The 21,678-nt window shown below is 41.1% G+C and overlaps 1 protein-coding gene and 1 pseudogene across 2 annotated transcripts in view; one reads left to right on the forward strand and one right to left on the reverse strand.

Annotated features, from left to right (window-relative positions):
• The window catches only part of SMARCA5 (SNF2 related chromatin remodeling ATPase 5), a 29,381-nt gene extending 25,908 nt beyond the window's left edge, over positions 1-3,473 (forward strand). Inside the window, exon 26 of one of the 2 annotated variants that reach the window (XR_015258390.1) lies at positions 2,951-3,473. The gene's annotated coding sequence lies outside the window, so the exon portion shown is untranslated. Of the gene's footprint in view, positions 1-95; positions 531-2,950 lie in introns of those variants that run through there. The other variant, XR_015258389.1, reaches the window with a different exon arrangement.
• LOC104487792 (FRAS1-related extracellular matrix protein 2-like) overlaps positions 522-21,678 on the reverse strand; it is a 44,381-nt pseudogene continuing 23,224 nt past the window's right edge.

Consider the following 21,678-nt stretch of genomic DNA (forward strand, 5'->3'; position numbering starts at 1 on the left):
AGGTTTGTACTTCATTAGAATGGCCTGAGAACAGGTAGCGTTCATGTACAGCAGTACAGTTCTTACTTGTCTGTTACATGAATTTCTGTTTGCAGGTGACCATTTTGCAGACCCTAGCTGAAAACAAGTTGAATAACCATACTTTGCTCTTCAAAAGGTGAAAAGCACTTGGTATGTACAACACAGTTAACAAGTTGAATTGTCATGGCAGCCCTAGAAGAAATTAGCCTAACTGCTTACACTTAGAGTAAGCTGCAATACTGAAGCCATCCTTTAAAAGTTTCCTTTTCACAAAAAAAACCCACAAACAAACACCATCAAAAAACCCAAACCAAGCCATGATCATTTGTTTACAACTAACCTAAATAAGCAGAAGAGAAAGATTTATTAAATAGCTTAGCAGCACTTCATTTATGCTAACACTTCTCCAGTGCCAGTATGCAGTAGACAAAAGGAACTAAGTCTTAATCTTCCCCCATGGCATCCTACTAGCCATTTTGTTTCATGTAGAAGTGAAAAAAAACCAGAAACAAAGCAAAGTCTTTGCTCTAGAAGATGCAAGTAAGCCTGTCACCTCAGTGCCATCTGGCAAAATAAGCTACCTTTTAGAAGTAGGTGCCTGTATTGTGATGCTATAATGCCTGTATCCAGCAAAGGAAGACAGGCAGAACACTCTGGGGAAGTGGTCATTAGCCTTGCTCTGAAGTACTAGAATCTATTTAAGGATGTTTGAAAGCACTTAATGCCAGCACCGAAGCAGTAACACACCATTGTTCTAGTGTGGCTTTACAGTATAGGTTTAGTTCTCATTGATCTCATGTGCTGTTCCCTGTACAGATAATTGCCATTACAGCCTTACCTGTGCAAGGCTCCTGTCCCTACGTCTGAGGTCCTCATTCAAATTTGAGAGAAGAGTGTTGGTATCACTCATTTAAAACGAAACTTATCATCTACTATTTTTAGCTTCCATTCTAATGCTACTACTTTCTTCCTTCCCCAGCAATAAAAAACCCCAGAACTGTTCTGTGAAAGCTAGACACTGTACACATAATCAAAACCAGCACCCTTTTAAGCACCAACATTTCATGGTGGATGTAAGGCATGTTTACAGCTGCAAATATTCAAAACATTAAAGAAAAACTAGGTTTAAAGAAAAAAGAAGCATCACCTCCCGTTCATGGAGTATAGTTTGCATTCTGTAAGCATCACTCACACATGAACCTAGTACACCAACCCTGTCAGAAACAGCTGCCCATTATTACAAATAATTAAAGCAGCATTAGAACTGGAGCAGCCAATTGTCTGTGCAAAGGAATCAGCCAAGAGCTAGATTTTGAGAGTCTGCTCCTTGGTGAAATGACATGTTAAAAGACAAGCACCCAAGAAATTGGCTAGACTTCTGAGCTGTCACTGCTGCAGTCGTGTGGTCACAGTGTCACTGCTGCTGGGGTGGCTGATGGGTGCTTTGCTTTTCCCAGCAGAGGGCCGTTTCCTCTGCTTCAGCAAAAACAGAGTAATGACCACAGTACAGATCAGAACCAGCAGTCCTGTCACGCCTCCAGTAATGGGTACAATACTGGTTCCAGAATCCCTGCTTGTGAATTTCAGAATTGGCCTCTGATGCAGCATGCCAGCTGGGACCATGTCTTTCTGGATGATGACAGTCAAGTGCAATGTGCTGAATATTTGTGCCCCTGTTTTTGTCTGCTCCAATGTCTTGCATGAAGACCAGGGCACCCGAGTTGGCTCTTCTGCTCCAGTTAAAGGCTGTGGTGCCAGTGCTTCCTTTAGCAGAGGACAACGCCCGGTGGTAGTCAAGACTTCTTTTGCCATTGGGCCTGTGTGCATTTTCCTTTGATCGGACCGTGTAAACAGCGTGAATGTACCATTCTCAGCCAGCTGCCACCTTAAAGAAAAAACAAAAACAAAACCAAAAAACAAACCCCAAACAAAAAAACCCCACCCACATAAAAACCCAATAAACCAGAACACACACACCCCCCACACCCCCCCCAATGTTGACTATGAACTGGAACAGACCAAGCATCAGATTCATCCAGACAGATGTCCCAAGTTTGCTGCCAAATACATCTAATTACAGCCAACAGCAGAAATGGGCACATGGAGAAGGGATTAATCTTCTCTTAATGCAGACTGCTGAAGTAGGTCAGATAAACTGTGTTCTAAGAGAGTGTTTCTGTCCTAGTGTTAATGCAGAAAGGCTACTGCATTTACCACCTAACAAACAGAACAGTCTTAATTTAGGCAAGAACCACCCCACTTCAGGAGACCAAAAAATGACATCAGGAATTTTAAGTAATCCGACTTAAAGCAGGATGCATCGTTCTCTTTTTTAATTTTAAATCAGATACAAACCAATTACTTTTTTTTTTTTCCCCACCAGTTGCAAGAAAATTAAGTCTAATTTCTTTGGTTTTATCCTACCTAAAAAGGCCCCCATGGTAAGCTAAACCAGTGACTGCTGCTGCCGGTCACAGGTGCACACGCCTGCAGTAACAGCCAGGCTGCAGAAGGGCAGCTCGGTGCTACAAAGCAATGCTGTCATTGTTTCTGCGCTGTTAGGGAGAGGAACAAAGTAAGTGTGTTGCTGAAGTCTAACGCTGAGTGCCCTTTGTTACCTGCATGCTGCATTCTCCACCTCCGTTATCTTTTAGCATGAAAGAATTTCTGTGATACACTTACCAGACAACTTACCTGGAAGAGTGGAGCAGAGGAGAGGCTGAAACCGTCAGAACCAGGCTGTTTTACTAGAGGAAAAGCGTCTGCATGATCAGCTGCTAACGTAGCATGAAACTCCACGTTTCCAAAGGCTCTTGCTTGTGTCTCTGGTTGAGCTTTATCCTAAAGGAAGGAAGTTTACTATTTCCAGATTTACATGGGAATCGGGGATCTAAAGAGGCATGCTACTGTAACTTTGTTTACATACCAGGGTCTTAAATCTGTACAAGAGGGAGGCTGAGCCAGCCAGACATCCGTATTCCCGACTGCCTGGGCTGTACTTGGGCACATACCCATCGGCACCCGTGCAAAGGAACGCCTCGATGTTGCAGCTGAAGGAGTCTCTGAACTGGATCCACCATCACTCAGCCATAGATTTCAGATCCTAGTAAAGCAGATGAACACATTTTACCTTATATTAGTCAATTTAAAACTATTAAATCAAGTTATTACCAAACAGTTGTTCTTCAAGTTCTCAGGACAGGCATTATCTAGCTTTAAGTCTCTTTCCCTTTGCACGTGAAGACAGTGTGCTCCGTGACTGTTACTACTCATTTGTCATAGGCTTTACTCTTATTTTCTGTTAAATTTGTACTGATGTGTGGTTCTTAAAAAAGAGCTGTGCTGTAAGCAAGCTTTTCCCTTCTCTTCACTAGAGGGCAACCCACATTCACTTATAAGAAACTACCCAACTTGATAGCATTATATCAAGCGAAATAAAGTTCTTCACAGCACATTTGGGTTTCAGATCGCTAACTCAGGACCAATTAAAACTAAAATTATTTTTAATCTGATACTGCCATTACCAGGAGTTCTTGGGATCCTGATAACAGCTCCAGTCAGTGAGTGAGTACAGTGTGTGAGCGCACCTGCCCTGGGCCAGAAATAAAAAAAAAAATTTAAAAAAAAAAAAAAATCAAGAATGAATACGAGCAGCTTGGCTGAAGCCAGCTGCAGTTACTGTGCATCCAGCCTGCAATTGAGGACAGCTGCATGACCACGTCAAGGAGCCTCAGGTGTACAAGTATTCAATTCCTGCATTTCCGACTAGAACAACCTAAGCACTGAAATTACTTATCTCCCTCAAAATGGGGCAAAAAGTTCTCGTCTGGGCAGCTTCAAAGCAAAACAACCCGAGTGAGGGGAGTAATTGAGCAAGAGTTTTCAGAACTGCACTTTTAGATATAGGCACCTAAATTCTGCACCTACCTTTGGGATGCTTTTCCTCTCAGAGCCCATAAACACAACCAAAGCCTGTTTCAATTACTCTAAATTACTTCATATTTTAGTGCTTCTGTATTTTACTTTTCCGCAGTGGAAATACATAGACCATGTGGGGGGTTATAAAACTACTAAAGGACACATTCAGCTCTTGTTAAAAGTGGTTCTGTTTTAGCTTTCATATACGCTGAACATACAATTGACTCTGTACCTTTGGTAAAGGCTACATCAGCTCCTTCTCCAAACCCCACTGATCCATCAGATATCCAAAGCTCCTTTTTGGACAGCAGAAACATTTGAGTATTTAGACTGAACTCTGCTGCCACTGGGTCACTGACCTGTGGGGAAAAGTGATTAAAAAAATGTCTTGGTTGTAGCTTCACAGTGATAATAGTAGTGACGTGCTGATCGAACCTTTCGACAGCACGCAGCATTTTTAAGAAGCTGTCCTACGTACATACATACGTTCCCAGCCCTCCTGTTGTGCTTCTCATCACAACCCACTAAATCACACAATTGTGCTGTATCGCAGTGTTGCCAAGGAAAACAGTAAAAGGTAGCTGTTTCCTCAGATACAGGACAGCAATGTATCTTTTCAGTGACACTTGCAAAAGTTCTGGGAGAATAGGGCTGTGGACAAGAGGCCAATAAAACTAGACGAGGACCAGAACCTAGCTCCACACCAACTCATTTGCCCTACTCTAAACAACAATCCGCATACTCCAACCAACCAGCACAGGATGGAAAACCTCGTCCTCCCCTACTCAGCCCTTGCTCACTGTGCACGTTCCACTTGCGACCCAGATGCTGCCTGCAATTTGCCCAGAAAAGTAACCTGGCCAAAGCCTGGAGACAACACAGGAATTGCCCTGCAAGCAGGTTGACTTCTGTGGTGCAATGGTAGGTGACTCGGTCACCACCTTCCTGCCTGCACCACTGCAAACACCTCCTGGCTGCAGGAGCCCAACAGAGCCCAGAACATTTGGGTGGAGGAAGCTGGCACCAGCCACTGGTCTGTGCCTGCCCCATCAGTCCGACACTCTGGAGTGTGGCGAGACCCACCACATGCGTAATGGCAGGGAGATGGAGAGGGGAACAGAAGGCGAGTGGTCTCCACACAGAAATAAGGTAAAGAACTAAACTCTCACACCACTGTGTGACCTTGGTGACCACAATAAACACAGCACCTAACAATAACAGTCATAAAGGTGTGATTATACAGACAGAAGTGCAAAATTAACTTAATATGCAAATGCCACCACAGCTCTGGTTATCTCCTTCCTCATCAAACCATCTTCCTTCTCCTGCGTAGCATTCATGTCCTGTGTTAAAAGGTGGCAGCATGAAAACTATTGCTGAAGAGCATCTTTAAATTAAAGCAACCACCTTTCAATTCAACACCAATTGTTTGAGCGAACAAGGCTGAGACATGCATGTAATACAGGTGTCTCCACACTCGCCCCGCAACTGGATAGTGAAGCAGAAGGTTGAGGAGCAGCTGTAATGGTCAAACGGGCTGAAACGGCTCTGACACTGACAAGGTCTCTGAGGTAACCAGTGCTTTTGGGCAGGAAAAAACAAAACAAAACAAAACAAAAAAACAAACCAACCAGGTCATTTTTCATGTATTGACTGAAGGATGCAATGTTATATTAAGAGGTTTTAAAAGGTTCGGTGTGTTCACTGGAAGTTAAGCCTCACATTTAGAGCCCTTGGTCTCCAAATGCTATCCAAGCCATTCCGCAAGCTGACTGCAACAGAAAATCTGGTTTTTGTAACAGTCCACAACAGTAGGTTACTTCTACTTGGTGCGCTTTTTTTTTTTTTTGTGCCTTTAATATAGCCAGGAAAATTATCACAAAGCCACACTAACTCCAAATTGAGTGTTTCCTACCGCTTGAGAAGACGACCCTCTTGATACAATTCTATTACATTGAATCTCAGTTTTAAAAATCAACTGCAGGACTACAAGTTATTTTTTAAAATAGTCTCACTTAGAACTAAAATTCCTTCCCCCTTCAGTCCCTGTCTTCCTGAAAAAAAAGCAGCAAAGTACATGGGAATATGCTGGACTGTGAGGTAAATAAAGGGGGGGGGGAAATATTTTAATTACTGGAAAAAAAAAATAATTTAGTTTGATTTTATGTCACCTGAGAAGATGAGATCTAGAGCAATCTACAAGCACTGTAAAACTCCTGAAGCCATCTGACAGACCCCGTGATTTTCTCTTGACAACTGGTACTGGATGGCCTACGCCAGAACATCTCTTTCAGCGGTTACAGAACACCTGCCTTTCAGCCTAAATTTGCTTTCGGTTGGTTTTGCCCGTGAGGCTCCATGGGAAAATGTGTAAGTCCTAAGGAAAATGGTGTACCTGTTGGAACCTGATGCCCATATCAAACACAGTTGGGTCCCGTGGGTTGCAGATGAGAGGAAGGGCGTATTGCTGACCGGGCGCCGCAGCGCAAGGGATGAATTTCACAGCGTGAGTACCTGAGTAGTCTCGTACCTGGGAAAAGACAAGAGAAACAAGCATTTCTCCACAGTCTCTGAACAATGACTTTTTCAGCTCATGTTGCGCCTGAGGCCAAGCTGAAATCCCAGCAGCACCCTAAACATTTTCACAAACTCACACATTGCTGTTTATGATCGTGGTGCTTTACCTCATGCAGGAAGTGTGGGCACCAACGCTGTCAGTGCACTTCAGCAGCACAGGCAAGGCACTGACACATGCTGTCTCGCCTCCACGTCTCTGTAAAATGAGGACTAATACAGAATGGCTACTATCAGGCCTTTGAGGGACTGATCTTGTCGTGGTGATGGTGGGAATCCAACATGTCAATGTCCACATCTAACATACTAAATCTCTCTGAAGAGAAGATGATTTTGGTGTGATTTTTAGTGAATGCAAATGGCTCCTCTCCTGCCAGCTCAGCAAGAGCTGAGTAACTGGGCTGTGTCCCTCTCACAGAAGCAAGGGCACCTTTACTCAAGCCTCTTGCTACTCTGCTAATATAGAGCCACAGGCTTTGGGGCCACACTAGTTCCCAGTGACTCAGCAGGAGCTAAGCAGCTTTGCCACATGTTGGGAAAAATCCAGCTTCTCAGAACAGCAGCAGCAACTCCTGGATCACAGTTTCCTGGGAACGCCAACATTAAGGCAAATTCTTCAAGGAAGGCCGCAGCTCCAGCACTGGCCTGCTCAATGAATGGTGCCGGCTAGCACCAGCAGGAGCACGGGTTCAGGTTCCTTACGTAATGAAAATACGTGACTGCATCCAAATGAGTTGATGCTCACTGATCTTATAGTGCTGACAGCTGCATGGAAAGTAAGTTAAAAACTGACATTCCCTTTGCTTCCCTAAAGTCAAGTCTGAATACAAACTCACAGCGAAGTCAGAGATAAAACTCCACTGCTGCATGGGCTGGTGGAAGGTTGGCTCACTTCGTAACAGACGTGTAAACATGAGGCTAGCATGGTCAGCAGACATCACCATTGAGGTCAGAGATGTTCCTAATTAATACTGATGCCTGGCATGGCATAAAATCAGCATACAAAAGCAAAGAAGCAAAAGAATGGAAAGAAATTGACTTACACCCCAGAAAAGGAACTGCCCCAGTTACTTAGACCCCATCTATGCTGAGACAGGCCCTTCACTGTGATGCCCTTCTCTGCCAGGTAAACAGCTCTACAGGTAGTCTGGCTAGCAGAGGAGGACGGGCTGGGTATGCACCTGGGTGGGACATCACCAGCTGGCCCCAGAAACTGATCTCTGTTCTGAAGTTCACCATTAGCCGCCCTTCGTCATTGATCCGCATACTCATGGGATAGAGGGAGCCTAGGGAGGAAAAGTCAAATATTTTACCACCAACACTTCCCAAGTGCATTTTTAAAGGAAGGCTCTTCATATATTTTTTGCATCTGGAGATCTGAAACACTTTATCTAAATCCTGGTGCTCTTCACAGATACTAAACCCTGTCACATCAATTGTTTTGAGACAAGTCTCCAAATTCACCAACTTCAGAAGAAAGGCACTCATTTATACCTGCTAATGGTTCAAGTATGCAAATCCTTCAATGCCTAGCATCAGCTGAGGAACTTGACCTCTTCCCGATACGGATTTGCTCTTCCTCCCTAGAAATGGGAAGATGGCAACAGCATTTACCTTGGCAGCCATCACTTACTGAGGAGAACGGCAGGGTGGTTCACAACCACACCTGAGCTCTTGCCACAAAACCCAGGCTGCCTGAGGGGAGCCAACAACTCACAGACAACAGCTAACAAATACCTAGGGGCAGTCTGTGCCATTCTGCAGGCTTCATCACTTACACCGGAGAGGCATTTCAGGTTCTTGCTTTGCCTGTGTATAACTGAGGCAAAGGTAATTTCTGATTAAACTGCACAAAGAACTGGCACTTCAGGAGCATAGCATCAAATCCAGAGAGGTGCATAATGGCCACTTTAAACCTATAAATCTAACACTAAGGAGCCTCAGGGAACCTTGGAAACTTCACAGACTACTGCTTAACTTCCTGATGATGGAAAGTCTCAAGGGATCTACTTTTCAGCCACTGAGCATGAACACAGCTGCCTGAAATCTTGATGGATTTCAGAACAGATTACATGCCTAAAAGCTTCTCTTCCTTCTTCAGCTTGTGATCTTAAAAAATAGTGCCTCTATCCACAAGCCTTGTCTTGTCTTGACAGGCCACTGCCACTACAACAGGACCATCACTAACAAAGTTACTTTGTGTTTGCCTGTCACTAGCAACATTCCCATATGTGTACGGAAAAAAAATAACATACGAGCACTAATGCCCTAAAACAAAACACCTCATAGCAGACCACCATCAGCTGCAAACACTACCTCATCTTTTCCCAAGACAGACTACCCAATTCCCATCACTAACAACTTACCTTCCTCTCTGTGTACTGTATAAGTTGGACTTAGCAGCTCCAGACCTGTCACCATTGGCATTCACAGCTCGAGCTGCACACGGAAGCCTGGAGCCTGCCTGGAAGCATATAGAGCCCAGAGAGATGGATTTAGTGCTGGTAAAAAGTAGTGTTGGAATCCACTTCCCTCATCGGGCTGGTGACACCATCACTCCCACTCGGAGCACTGACAAGCCAGCAGCACAGGGTCAGAGTATCGTTGATGTTTTCCATGGCGCAGATGGATCCAGTTTTGTCATAGTCTGAATATCTGGGATTGCATGCCTATGGGTCGGCATTTACACAGAACAAAGGGGGTTATCTATTCTCACCTACACCTGCTCCAGGCGAGCAAACTGTTAAGCATTATTCTAACCGTACCGTGCTTACTACTAAAACTGTATCAGCAAAATAAGACCTTCCTGCAGGCACACGATTTGCCTCTTAACTGAGAGGATCTGAATAAATGCCATAGGGCTTTCTAAATTAAAAACAAGAACAAACAAACAAATAGAAGAACAAATCCTAGATAGTAGCGTGGTGGTGTTACAATTCACATGTCACATCTGACCATGCAGACCTGGAAAATGCTAGAGTTAACTCCAAAAACCAAACCCTTACTTGACAACAAAGTCAGTTCTTTCAAATTCAGACATCCTAGCTTGAAAAATCTCAGCGTGAAACCACTCTAACACATTAGAAACTGTTAGAAACATAAAACAAATGGCCTGAATGCACACATCCCTGGCAAAGAGCCACCAAGTTACAACTGCACCCTCCCCAGCAGTCTGTTGCTACTCCCACAACAGAATCAAGCAGGAGTGAAGATGCATATGTGCCTTCTGCTAGTGCAAAATTCACTTTTTTTTTTCTTTTCCTTCCTCAAAATCATCCTTGATCAACAGTTTAAAAAACCTGACTTTACAAAGCAGCAGCAGGCACACAAGCACGTGTCCCTGTGCCAGCTCTGTCTGAGTGAGCAGCCTCCTGCAGATGGGACAGATGGCTGATACCAGAGGCTGTTCAGTCAACTTTGGTAAATTTGCTGCTTAGCTGCTCATGGCACAGCTCTGCTCACAAAGCCCAGGATGCAAACTGTTTCTGGAAAGCTCTGTATGGCCCAGCCACATAAATTTTTTGGGCAGCACTTATCTCCTCCTCACCTTCCCGCCTGCTTGGCTTTGGTTTTAGAAATCTCTGTTTCCCTGGTCCTAATTCTGTGTGTCCCAGTCATGCCCTGGAACTGGTTATTAGTTTGACAGCACACCCCAGTACCAAAGACCCATGTAGGTCAGGATGAAACACTCACTGCAGAAAGAGCTGCCGCGGGTTAGGGCTGTTAGTGACCCTTTCTTGGAAGCTCTTGTTCTCTGAGTTGGGGCAGCAGAAAGACTTATGCAAGCGCGTCTGATGCAGAAACAGCCTGCTGCTTTTAGTTGTCATTTTCCAGAATTGAATACTTCAGTTTTCTTACATGGTCCAGAGTATGGCATAAGCAAGTTGGACAAAAGCATGCAGAACAAGCCTTACCATTACACAGACAACAGGAGAGCCAGTTGGAAGGTGTGGATTCTCTTTACTTTCAGCAGTGTCGTCATACCTCAGAAGTGAGACAACCTGGGGCACGGCTAGAAACGTCACATCTGCAACACTGTCCATTTCTTCTATGTACACAATGGCTTTACTCATTTGAGTTGAGAGAGATATTAGCTTACGTATACTGCTGAAAATAAGGAACGGAGGGAGAAGGAAAAGTAGTGCCTGCAACATCACTGTTGCCACCAAGCTCATTCTGGTTTTACTCAGGATTCTTTGATAAAATGGTGACTTGTATTGAGGAAGATTCACTCCTCAGTGGTTTTCAAAGGTTTTCCATTTAAACCTGTTCACCAGCAACTAGCTAAAAATTAATGAATAATTAATTCCCTAAACACCAGGAAAAGGGAAATAAAAATATTTCCAGTTTTCTTTTTTAAAAAAGTTAGCCCCGACAAACAGTTAAACACGCATCCAGTTGCTCGATCACTCCCCATCTTCAGCATGGCAGGAGGAGGAAATGGAGTGAGAAAGCCTGTGGGTTCAGCTAAAGACAGGGAGATTGCTCACCAATTACTCTAATGGGCAAAACACACTCAACATGGGGAAAACCAATTTAATTTATTGACAACTAAAGTAGATTTGGGCAGTAAGAAACAAAAACAAACATTAAAACACCACCTTTCCTCCTAATTTTCCCGTGGTTAACACTCCTGATTCGTCTACCCCCCAATCCCCCCGAAAGCTTGCCACAAACAAAATACAAAAACAAACCCCCAAACTCTCCTAAACTAATTCCAGGGACTATGTAGTAGCATCAGACTGCACAGCAATTTGATCTCACTTGACAGCCACTTTAGTCTTTTACCAACTTAAGCATAAAGACTGTGTTAACTTCAGAGATTCTTCTTAAAATAGTGGCCTGCAAATGTATCAAGGTATAATATCCATGATGTAATGGATCCCAGGGTTTACTGTATATAGTATTGAAGTAAGAAGTTGCCAGTGTTTGAGTCAAATTAGATGAAAAATATAGCCCAAAATGGCAGGCGATGCTCTTCAGAACTGTAGTAGCTCTAACATTCGCTGTGCTCTCCTCTGCTTCACCAAAATAAAGGAAGAAGTGGGAGATGAATCTATTCCAAATCTGTGCCCATTTGTGCCTTCCTCCCTGCCCACAGACCTCCTAGCACAGGAACAGGTGAGAAGGCCTCAGGGAGCTGTGCCTGGGCACGTGAAGTGACGCAGAACACTGATCAGAGCACCACAGCATGGTCGCAGCCGCTGCTGCCACATCTCTCCACGCACATGTAGACAGGGACCAGCACAGTCTCTCTGTTGTACTGGGTCTCCAGCAGCCAGACACACCATTAACACAGATAAAAACTGCCAATCATAGCTTCTTGCTCTCTTTTTTAAAGTATTTCTACATTTTTTGATGTAATGGGAAAATCAAAAGAGTTTTCTACAAGCCAGTTAGTGCAGCATACTTTCCTAAGATGTATAGCAATAACTCTGAAAGAATGAGAGAACTCTCCACTGCTAAGCTCTCTGTGAATCATATAGTGGGTCACATAAAATTCATAATTCAGTGCTTCTAGACTTCGTCCAAAGTGTGTGGATTTACAGCTGGTTTATACCCGTATTTAGACAGGTATGCACCAAACTAACCACAAGAGTGTATGAATAATGGGCTGTCATGCATGCTGTGAGCACATGTTTTTTTAGATGTATTTATATAAATTTTTTAAAAATATCATTACCAACATCAACTTTTGATATCAACAGTGGTTACCTGTGTCTCTGCTACCACATTCTCATCAGCTTTCAGGTGGAGAGTAAATGCTTCTCTCCTTTCTCTTATACCATCATACAGAATCTCTACTTCAACAAAATGTTCAGTTTCTCCTTCTCTGAATTCAATATCTGATTTAAAAAAAAAAAAACAAACCAAAACCAAAAGAAATTAATGCAAAAATCAAGAGCCAAACAATTGTTTTCTTTGTCAACTGTGTTCAAGTAAGGTATTCTGCTGCAATAACATGGTTTTGCTCTAAGTAAAATGTACTAGTGGACTGAGCTATTAGCGTCTGTTCTTCAGCACAACGACCAAGTAAAACCAACCCACTTTTGCTGGACAGAAAAAAGAAATAAGTTGATATAGGTAACTTGTTGGAAGACTTATAATAATATAAAAACATAATATCCTGACTTGATTTTGCACCCAGCCAACTAGCTTTCTTCCAAACAATTCCTGGACACAGTTCAGAATCAGTGCGGTCCAGGGAGGCAGTTTTCATGCAGAGATTCTGCTTCAGTGGCAAAGAAAGTTCAGAGTGGGTCTGCACGCCAAGGAATGGTCCCAGGTACATTATTAGGTGTGGATACTGTCTCAGGCTCCATTTGCAGTGTGTATTTAAGCAGGATCCAAAACATTGCACTTTGAACTGAAAAGTCAGCATACTTGGCATCAGGTCTTCAGGAGACATCTTTATCCACATGAAATCTCAAGACAAGAAGGGTCTATTAGACATAGGTATCTGTGGTCCTTCCTCCGTAAATCAAGTGGGGATTGTTATTTCTTGCTAAAAATCAGGAGGAAGTGGTACCCATTTTTCTGTCACTAGCCCTTAGTCAATGGCACAAATACTCAGGAAATGAGAGACCTTGGATGTTCATTTTACTCCAATTGTATTGAAGGTCACACCTCCCCAGAAGACACTGTAGAAGAGTTACTCCTTTGGTGAGTCTGTATAACCATCAGGCTATAGCTATTCCTGTGATGGTCACACTCCATCAAACCATGTCACTATGAGGAAAACAAAATCTAAATGCCATAGGTCACAGAAAGAGAATATGCGTCTGTGACCTTGAGGCCTGGACTCTTTCCTGGGAGACATGAGGACCTGGGTGCCAGCTCCTAAGAGTGGGCTTTTCTATGAATAGCGTCCCACCACTGGCAACTCCTCACTGTAAGTGCTCAGGGCAGGTGTCTCTCCCATACTGCAGGATGATGAAAGCAGAATAAATCTAGACAACTGCTTTAAAATAGAAGACCCAGGAATTTGACCATATTCTTGTATCATCTTAAGCTGTCTAACATAACAATATCCTAACTCTCTGCCTCCTCAGAGGACCTGAATGCAAAAAGCTCAAGAACCAAAGTTTGCTCAAACACATGACTTGGGCAGATAACAACCTGAACTTTAGGTTGAACTAGGCTGAACTTTAATTCTTATGAAGAAATCCTGAATTTGGATTCCAAGTTAGGAAGTTCAAAGTGGCCCAGAGCAAGCAGGATCTCATGCCCAATCCAATGCCAATACAGTCCCTTACAGGTCCCACAATTAACTTGCAGAAAAACAAAAACAGACAATACTCAAATATCCCATTCCAAAACATATAAAGTGAAGCAGGGACTCCTAGTCTGAAGTACAGAACTTACTGTTTGGTTGTCAAAAAAATAATTCAGGTCCCTGTCCAGCATTCATTCACAGGAAGGCACTTTTCAAACTTATGTTTCCCATCCCCATACCCAGTGAAGTCCTTACCTTTGACAATGGGTTGTAGTCTTCCCCCAAGGTGGCTGAGCCACCCTTAGTGTGCACTCTGACAACAGATACTTTGGAGCTATCACCAAGGCGTATAACATGGATTATTACTAGTGCAATTTCTCCAGGTTCCTGAGGCTCCTGAATGCTGTGTTTTATTTCAGAGAATTTAATCAATGGTTCTAGATGAGAAAAAAAAAAAAAGCCACGACAAAATCTGAACATTAAAAAAAGTAATAATCATTTACTCATGTTAACCAGAACAAGTGCAAACACCTTGTCTGAGAGTGGATAGTCCAAAGAAAATGAGAAGGTGATAACAAACCTGAAAATTCAAAGTGATTATCTGGTTATAAATTTATTTGGTTTATCGATTGTGGTTTGGAATAATCAAAGTGAAATATTTTTGAAACTGGAATTCAGATACAAGTTTCTAGCTATTATTAAAATGAGTATACTTCATCTCCTGGTGTTTGCTTCAGTTGAGTCTAGAGTGGAATATTTAGAGATAAAACATGTTTAGCTTTCGAAGAGAGTAGTTACAAGTTATTTATTCTAATCCCTTTTCAAAGGTATGGGATAAACCTGATTTTCTTAAATGACTCTCTATGATTTGTAAGGAGTCCAATTTACAGCATTATCAGTTATGTTATGTTATTTCTTTCTTTTTCTTGCCTTTTTTTTTTTTTGTGAATTTGACCCAAGGCATCCATGATTCTTTCAACTTAGTAAAATTTATGATACTCTTATGAAAGGAACACATATAGAGCAATAAAAGGAATGAAATAAACAAGAGAATGTATCCATTATCCCACAAAAGGCAGAGCCAGTGACGCGTTCTGAATAGATTAAAAGGGTGTAAATTCAAAATATAAAAATAAAATACTTGACAGCTTTTTTTTTTTTAAAACTCAGTACTGAGTACTTTGAAAATTGTTGAACCAAACACTGAATGGAGTTAGTCCCATTTTCCCATTTGCAGCTACAATATAATCAACAACTAACATAAAACTGTCTTCTTCATCCTTAATCTTGATCACTGTCTCTTTTTGATCCCCAATGGAAGCACCAAATGTGGAATCACTTTGTGGTGTTCCAAGCACCAATCTGAATGCCTCCTCTTCCTCATCATCCTCCAGAGTTACCAAACAGCACTTCTCAGTTTCTCCTGCAGAAAGGAACAAAGCAAGAACAAGACATTATCTTCACAGGAGTACAAAAGACAAGGAGAAAAAAAATAACAAAACAAAAACTCCTCACTTTTTCAGGCTTGCCACAGAAAAGAGTCTCAAGCACACAGAAGCAGAGACTAGTACTGACTAGCGCACTTCTTTTTGTTGTTGTTGTTGTTGTTGTTGTTGTGTTTGAGTCAATCTCTGCTAAGGAAAAATTCCGTGACTCTGCCACAATGCGAACTAAGCAGCATCCCTTGCGGCATTCAGCAGGGTGTTATATGGCAAGGAGCCTGCTGCTCTAATTCTCCTCTGCTGAAGGCATCAGTATTATTTCTGCTTATTCTCAGGAACAAGTGCTATGCTCTAAAGAGTAGCAAAGGATGGTAAATATTACTGAATTCCTTATTATCCAACTTTGGCCATAAAAGCCTTTGAAAGTGCTGCTGTCATAGTCACAAAACTATTTGTTAAAATAGTCCCGTGCCACCTTGTTCATCTGTAGAAGCTGAACTGGCATAACAACTTCCAGAATGTCCTGGAAGTCTAGCTCTTATTTACCATCAGATCACTTGTCAGACAGAAGTAACACATTATTTTTTAATTCCAATGGGGAAAGCTTACCTGGGAGAAACACCACCAGAGAATCATCTGTATTTGGCCTCTCCTTGTAGTCCATCATAACCTGGGCAGAACCCTGGCGAGTACAGCAACGTACTGTGGATTTATGGTTAATGTCACCACTTCGATAAATGAGGGCCATCAGCTGTTCATCTTTTTCATTTGCCACGTACATTGGTTCTTTGAATTGGACTTTGGGTACTGGCAACAGAACATGTTATGCAAGTTGAAAAGGACCCTCACACATTGGCAGAAAATAGTAACCGCACTCCTTGTTTTGTTTTTTTTTTTTTTTAAAAAAAAAAGTAGTTTTCTTTAACTTAGCATTTTACTTGCTAACCTTTTACAATAAACTGAAGAAGGTTCAGATTTACACACGCCTTTAAAATACATTTAATTTAGAATCTAGATGAGCTCTAATACTTTCCTGCTCTACAGCAACTAATTGCTAACTCAGTACTAATTCCGTCACCAGTCTTCTCACAGTAGCTAGGACTTGGTGATTTTTTTAAAAAATAGAACTTGAGCTACTTTAGAGCTGTGGGATTATTTTCTATAAAGTGGTCTCTCTTACCTTTGATGCAAAGAGGAAGTAGGTTCAATATATCAAAAGGACAAAAAAGGGGTGATGGCCACAATTCCATCTCCAGTGAAGTCAATTATCATACTTTGCACTGACTTCAACAAGAGAATATTTCAGAGTGAAATTGTAACTGCTTTTCAGTTCTGTTTAAGAATGAGCCTCCTAAAACAATATAGCTTCTTTAAGTGTTTGAAGGGCAGTGAATTTACAGAAACCTGAAACGGCTGAGAGTCAGCTCGGTTTATTTAGCAAGTGCTGAAGAACCTGTAAATGGTACTATGTTGAGTGTTGTTCACTTTTGAAGTTTTACACCTACCTTTTTTTTTCCCCTTAATGCTCTCCTAGAAGAGACAATAGAGTTACAGCTTCATGCAACAGCAATCTGCATAATTCTTTGAAAAACTTTGCTCCCTACAATTTTCGGTGTTCAAATAACTCCTAGGGGAAAACAAGCTTAATCTCTATGGCTTCTCTACCTTCAAAATTAGTATTCATTCAACAAATAGGCTTAATGCATCAGGCATAAACAAATGTACTTGTAGCTCATGGCACAGCTCCACTATCGTGTTAACTTATCCAAAACAGTAGCTTCAAGTACATAATGAGAAGGAAGACAGGCCAGAATAAAGAACCTGCACTATAGTCCTATCTTCCAACTTGAGGTGTAGCACACAGCTGTTAATCTTCACAATATAGTTGGGGTAAATAATATATCACAACAGCTATACACATAGTAATTTATGCTACTGCCAAAATAACTTTTCCACCTTCTAAGTGCACTTAGAACACTAAAAGGAAAATCCCTTCAAAAAAATCTTTCCCCTCCACCCCCTTTATACTCACAGTCAGTGACGGTGTCATTGATAAAGACAGTCATTTTACTAGGCTCTCCAAGCACTGTATTCGCAGGCATGCAGACAACTAGTTCAAACTTCTCCAGACCTTCCAGAACAGGTTGGCCCAAATCATCAAGGATGATCACTCGAAACACTTGCATGTTGACTCCCGGTGTAAAGTCCAGGTTATGGCTGATGCCCACGTAACCAACTCCAGCTGTTCGAGAAGCAACAAGACTTATATGATTAGATACTACTATATGTTAACATTCACTTGTACATTTGTGAAATGTGTTTACAGCTGTTTCTGTCACGGTCCTGGAGAAAATTTAATTTAGATTTTTGTCACATGCAAACAAATTTCAGAACAATGAACATACAGTGTTTACAATGAACACACACACAAATACATATCTGGATCATCATTTACTCTTTATGCCATCAGTACAATTAAAATTTGTTAAAGATCCCTTCAATTGCAGAGTAACAGGCTAAAGCCTCAAAAACACACAACAGATCTGATGTGCACAGACATTTAACCCTTTTGCTCAACTCTGGACTACATACGTGAGGTTTTACTTAGCTATTTACCTTTGTACAAGTAGACTTCTGTCCCAGAATAATTCCAGCTGTACCCTAAGAAAAAGTATTTCACACTAGGCTAGATCACTGAGCTTGAAAATCATGCTTGCTACCACTGTCTCACCCCTAAAAGGAGCAGGCAGACTGAGAGTAGGTGAAAACACTCAGAATAACCTTTTTTGTGTGCACATGCAACTATTAAATTTAAACCGGAACATGTATGACGACTTCACTTCTTCCTTCTGCTTGTGTCCCATTGTTTCACTGAGATTCTATTTCCATGATTTTGCATTTTTTTTAATCAGTGTTCCTCCCTATCCCCTTTTAAATGTTCTACTTGTTGCTTGCAATGACAGCAATTTTTTCCCTTCTTTGTCACTGTATGTTGAAGTTTACATACTTAAAAGCAACTGTGCCTTTTTCTTTTACACATCATTATGCAGCCTCTGGATTAGAGGCAAGGAACATAAAAGCTGACCTCCCTGCTCAGCTCCTCAGCATATCATGAAGAACTACAATTCTTGCACAGGCTTTGTTCTTTCCTTAATCAAATATTGTGTGCATACGCACTTCATATACAACCATATTAATTTTTTGTGTGTGTGTATGAAACTAAGTACTTGAAACTAGGAAAATATTCAAAGATATTTTTTTTCCAAATCTCACAACTAGGCTTTAACAGAAGTGATTTTTTAAAAACCTCTATAAGTAGATTAGAAATGCAACATTAGTTTGCTACTTTATACACAACACAGAAAATTCTGTAGGATCCAATACTATCTCTTCACCTGAACAGTGAGTCTTCACATATTCACCACATACATTGTCTATTTTGTTAACTACTTCTCTGTTCTTCAGTAACTGTAGTTAAATTCAATTTCCATATATGTACCTTATAAGTTAATTAACTGTTCCATTAATCATACATATTGCATTACTAGCAAATCTGATTATGTATCACATACATATTAAAAAATACAATTTTGCTTTCAGTTTGATTAATATGAAAAATTTCTGAATCCTTATCTGCCTCTTGCCAGTGTGTCATCAATTTGTTGGGCTGAACAGATAAATTCTCATTAATGCAACTGATTTCCTTGACACCCAGCAGCTATAACTACTACTTAAAATTATTTTAGCAGCTAGCAAGTCAAGCAACATATTTAAACAGTACTGTAATATTTTGCTTAGCTTAAGCGTTCCCAAAGTCTGATAAGGCAAATGATTTTTTTTGTTGGGGCTGAGAAATAAAAATAGAGTTTTACAGAGACAGTCACCAGATTTTGGGTATTTTGGGTCACTGTTGGACAGAGAAATCCTTGGAGGTCACACTGGTGGTGTGTGAACATGGTGCCTTCCAGAATTTTTCTCCATAGTAACTGAGAGACCCTAAAATCTCAGATACACCAGGTCTCGTATATAAAGAGAGCTTCTTTGGCTAATGTACTGATAGCATCGTCTCAAGGCAACTGCAGATTTATGCTGTAAATTCAGTTTTATTCCAGGGAAACACAGTGCTATCAAGACAACACTCTCTTTCACTCCAGCTGTTCCTCCCAATATCTGCCATCAGTCAAGGTGCAAGTAAATTAATGATCATTTTATTCACATCCATTCTGCGATCTCCATCAAGAAGTCAGTGGGTTTAGCAAAGCTATCCTTGCCACACACAGCTGGGATACAAATATCACATTTCCTACCTGATAAATCCATGTGTGATGTCTTTTACTTAACTTTTCCACTCCTTATATACACTGAAGATTAATAAGAGAAAATGCCAGATATCCCATTTTCACGCTCACATACTCTAAAGCAACCTGAGCGACACTTTTACGAGTAACTCACCCTATGCTGACACTGGTTCTGTTTTACCGGAACGCACCGTGACAGAAGCTGCTTTGGACAGATCTGTTCCAGTCCTCCAGACACGAATCTCCACGTAACCAGTGCTTTCATCCACTCGATATTCAGTGCTACCAAAGTACAAAGCAGGTTCTAGATACAAACACATGTATTTTTGAAAAAAAAAAAAAAAAAAAAATCTCTTTTGGTCTGCTCTTGTGCACATATATATTTAGCTCTTAAACTCTTCAGACTGACTTACAGTCAGTAATGTAACAGCTGCAAAGGAAAAAAAAAAAAAAAAAAGCAAGCATTATCAATTTCCCCTGCAAATCCCAGTAATATCTACTGTCAACTTATGTAAATATTATTATGCACCTGCCTACCACTTAATGTAAGGGGTTTTTTTATCCTTTAAAAAACAAACTACATACTCCTGAATGAAGTAAATAACGTGTTTTATCTATAGATTTTTGATCTTATCTGCAACTGACAGAGATCTTCCAGAGCCAGCTGCTTACCTTACCATCTGAAGTAAAACAGACATTTCAAAAATTGTGACTACGTAGCCTAACATAGACATAAGATATGGGATAGTTCTTCCATTATATTTTTGTTAAGCAAACCAAGGAAGAAATTTTTTAAAAAGTTTACTATTAAACAAAATATATACCTAAATATACCTTCCCCTCTCCCTAAAATTTGCAGAATTTCAAGACTTTAGATTTTTTTTTTTTTAAGTGTTTTCAAAGCATGGATGTGGCAGATTAAAGGGTTACAAGCTGTTTTTTTCTCTCCAGCACGGTCAACTGACTTTAGTTATTCATAGAGAACACAAAACGTTGCACAATCCAGGTCGTGGAAAAGGTCAATATTAAATTGGGTTTAAACAGATTCCGTTGTTTAGCACAAGAGATCAAACATCACAAGACTGTCTCAAACTAGTGCCAGTTTATCCACCTCTCTGAATACCCATCAAGAATGAAGCAGCACACCCTGGAGACACGTTATACCTGCTGCTTTTACTAAGTAATGGACAGAGTCTGCTAAATACAATACATGGCCTCCTTTACTTTTGTCACCTAAACAACAGCAGGCTTTATCTTGCTATCAGTAGTAATAGAGCCTGACACATTTTCCCTGTGTGGCATGTTACTACTAATCTGTATTAACACAATGTAGAGAATCTTTCCAATACCACAGCAACATTATTGTAGCACAATAGCCAGTATCTTCTTCAGTAGAACCGCCACCACAGCAGCACAAAAGCCTAGCACTCATCTAACACGCTGCACTTCTATTGCACTTGAGGAAATTCAGAGAACTCTGAAAAGCTTTAGAAGTCATGATTGTTGTTTCCTACAGGTGGGGAAATGGAAGCTTAGAATAAAAGACTATGGTTCATAAAGAGTTCTTAATTTTTCGCTACCCAGTATTTTCCAGAGCTCAGTTTATCACTGAGCCTAAAGCCAGTTTTACAGAAGGGACTGACAGTTTCCAATGACCTTCCTTTACTACGAACAGGGGTTAGTAATGTATCAGACACTTATTAAGCAGGCTGAGAAAGACTAAATGAGAAACTGTCATGTTTACCATGCGTATCATGTTTAAAACTTTGAGAAAGAGTATTTTACTGCAGTAAGTTTATGAAAAACACAGACCATAACAATTACAGCAATTGTGCATTTGGGTAAATGGCTACCACTATTAACACCAGCCAGGCTGACAGCCTACAAGGACAAACAGCCTTAAGTAACTTGCACAACAAGTGCAAGTCAATACACAACAAAAAGAGAGGAAAACTTTGATAAGCTGTTATAAGTCACTGATGAAGGAACAGATGACCTCTGAATGCCTGAAGATTCCTGCCAACTACTCAGGCTGACTCTTACAGGTAAGAGTAAAATAGAAACAAAAGATGTTAAAAGGATTTTCTAAACCAGAAGTTTAAATAAGTCACAGAACTGAGGATGATCCCCCATTTTCCCTGCCTGTGAAGCATACAGAATGACAGTATCTCAAGCTATGACTAGTTGATAGAAGACTTCTATGGAAACC

The sequence above is a fragment of the Chlamydotis macqueenii genome, chromosome 4 (assembly GCF_036417535.1).
Source record: "Chlamydotis macqueenii isolate bChlMac1 chromosome 4, bChlMac1.mat, whole genome shotgun sequence".
Lineage (NCBI taxonomy): Eukaryota > Metazoa > Chordata > Aves > Otidiformes > Otididae > Chlamydotis > Chlamydotis macqueenii.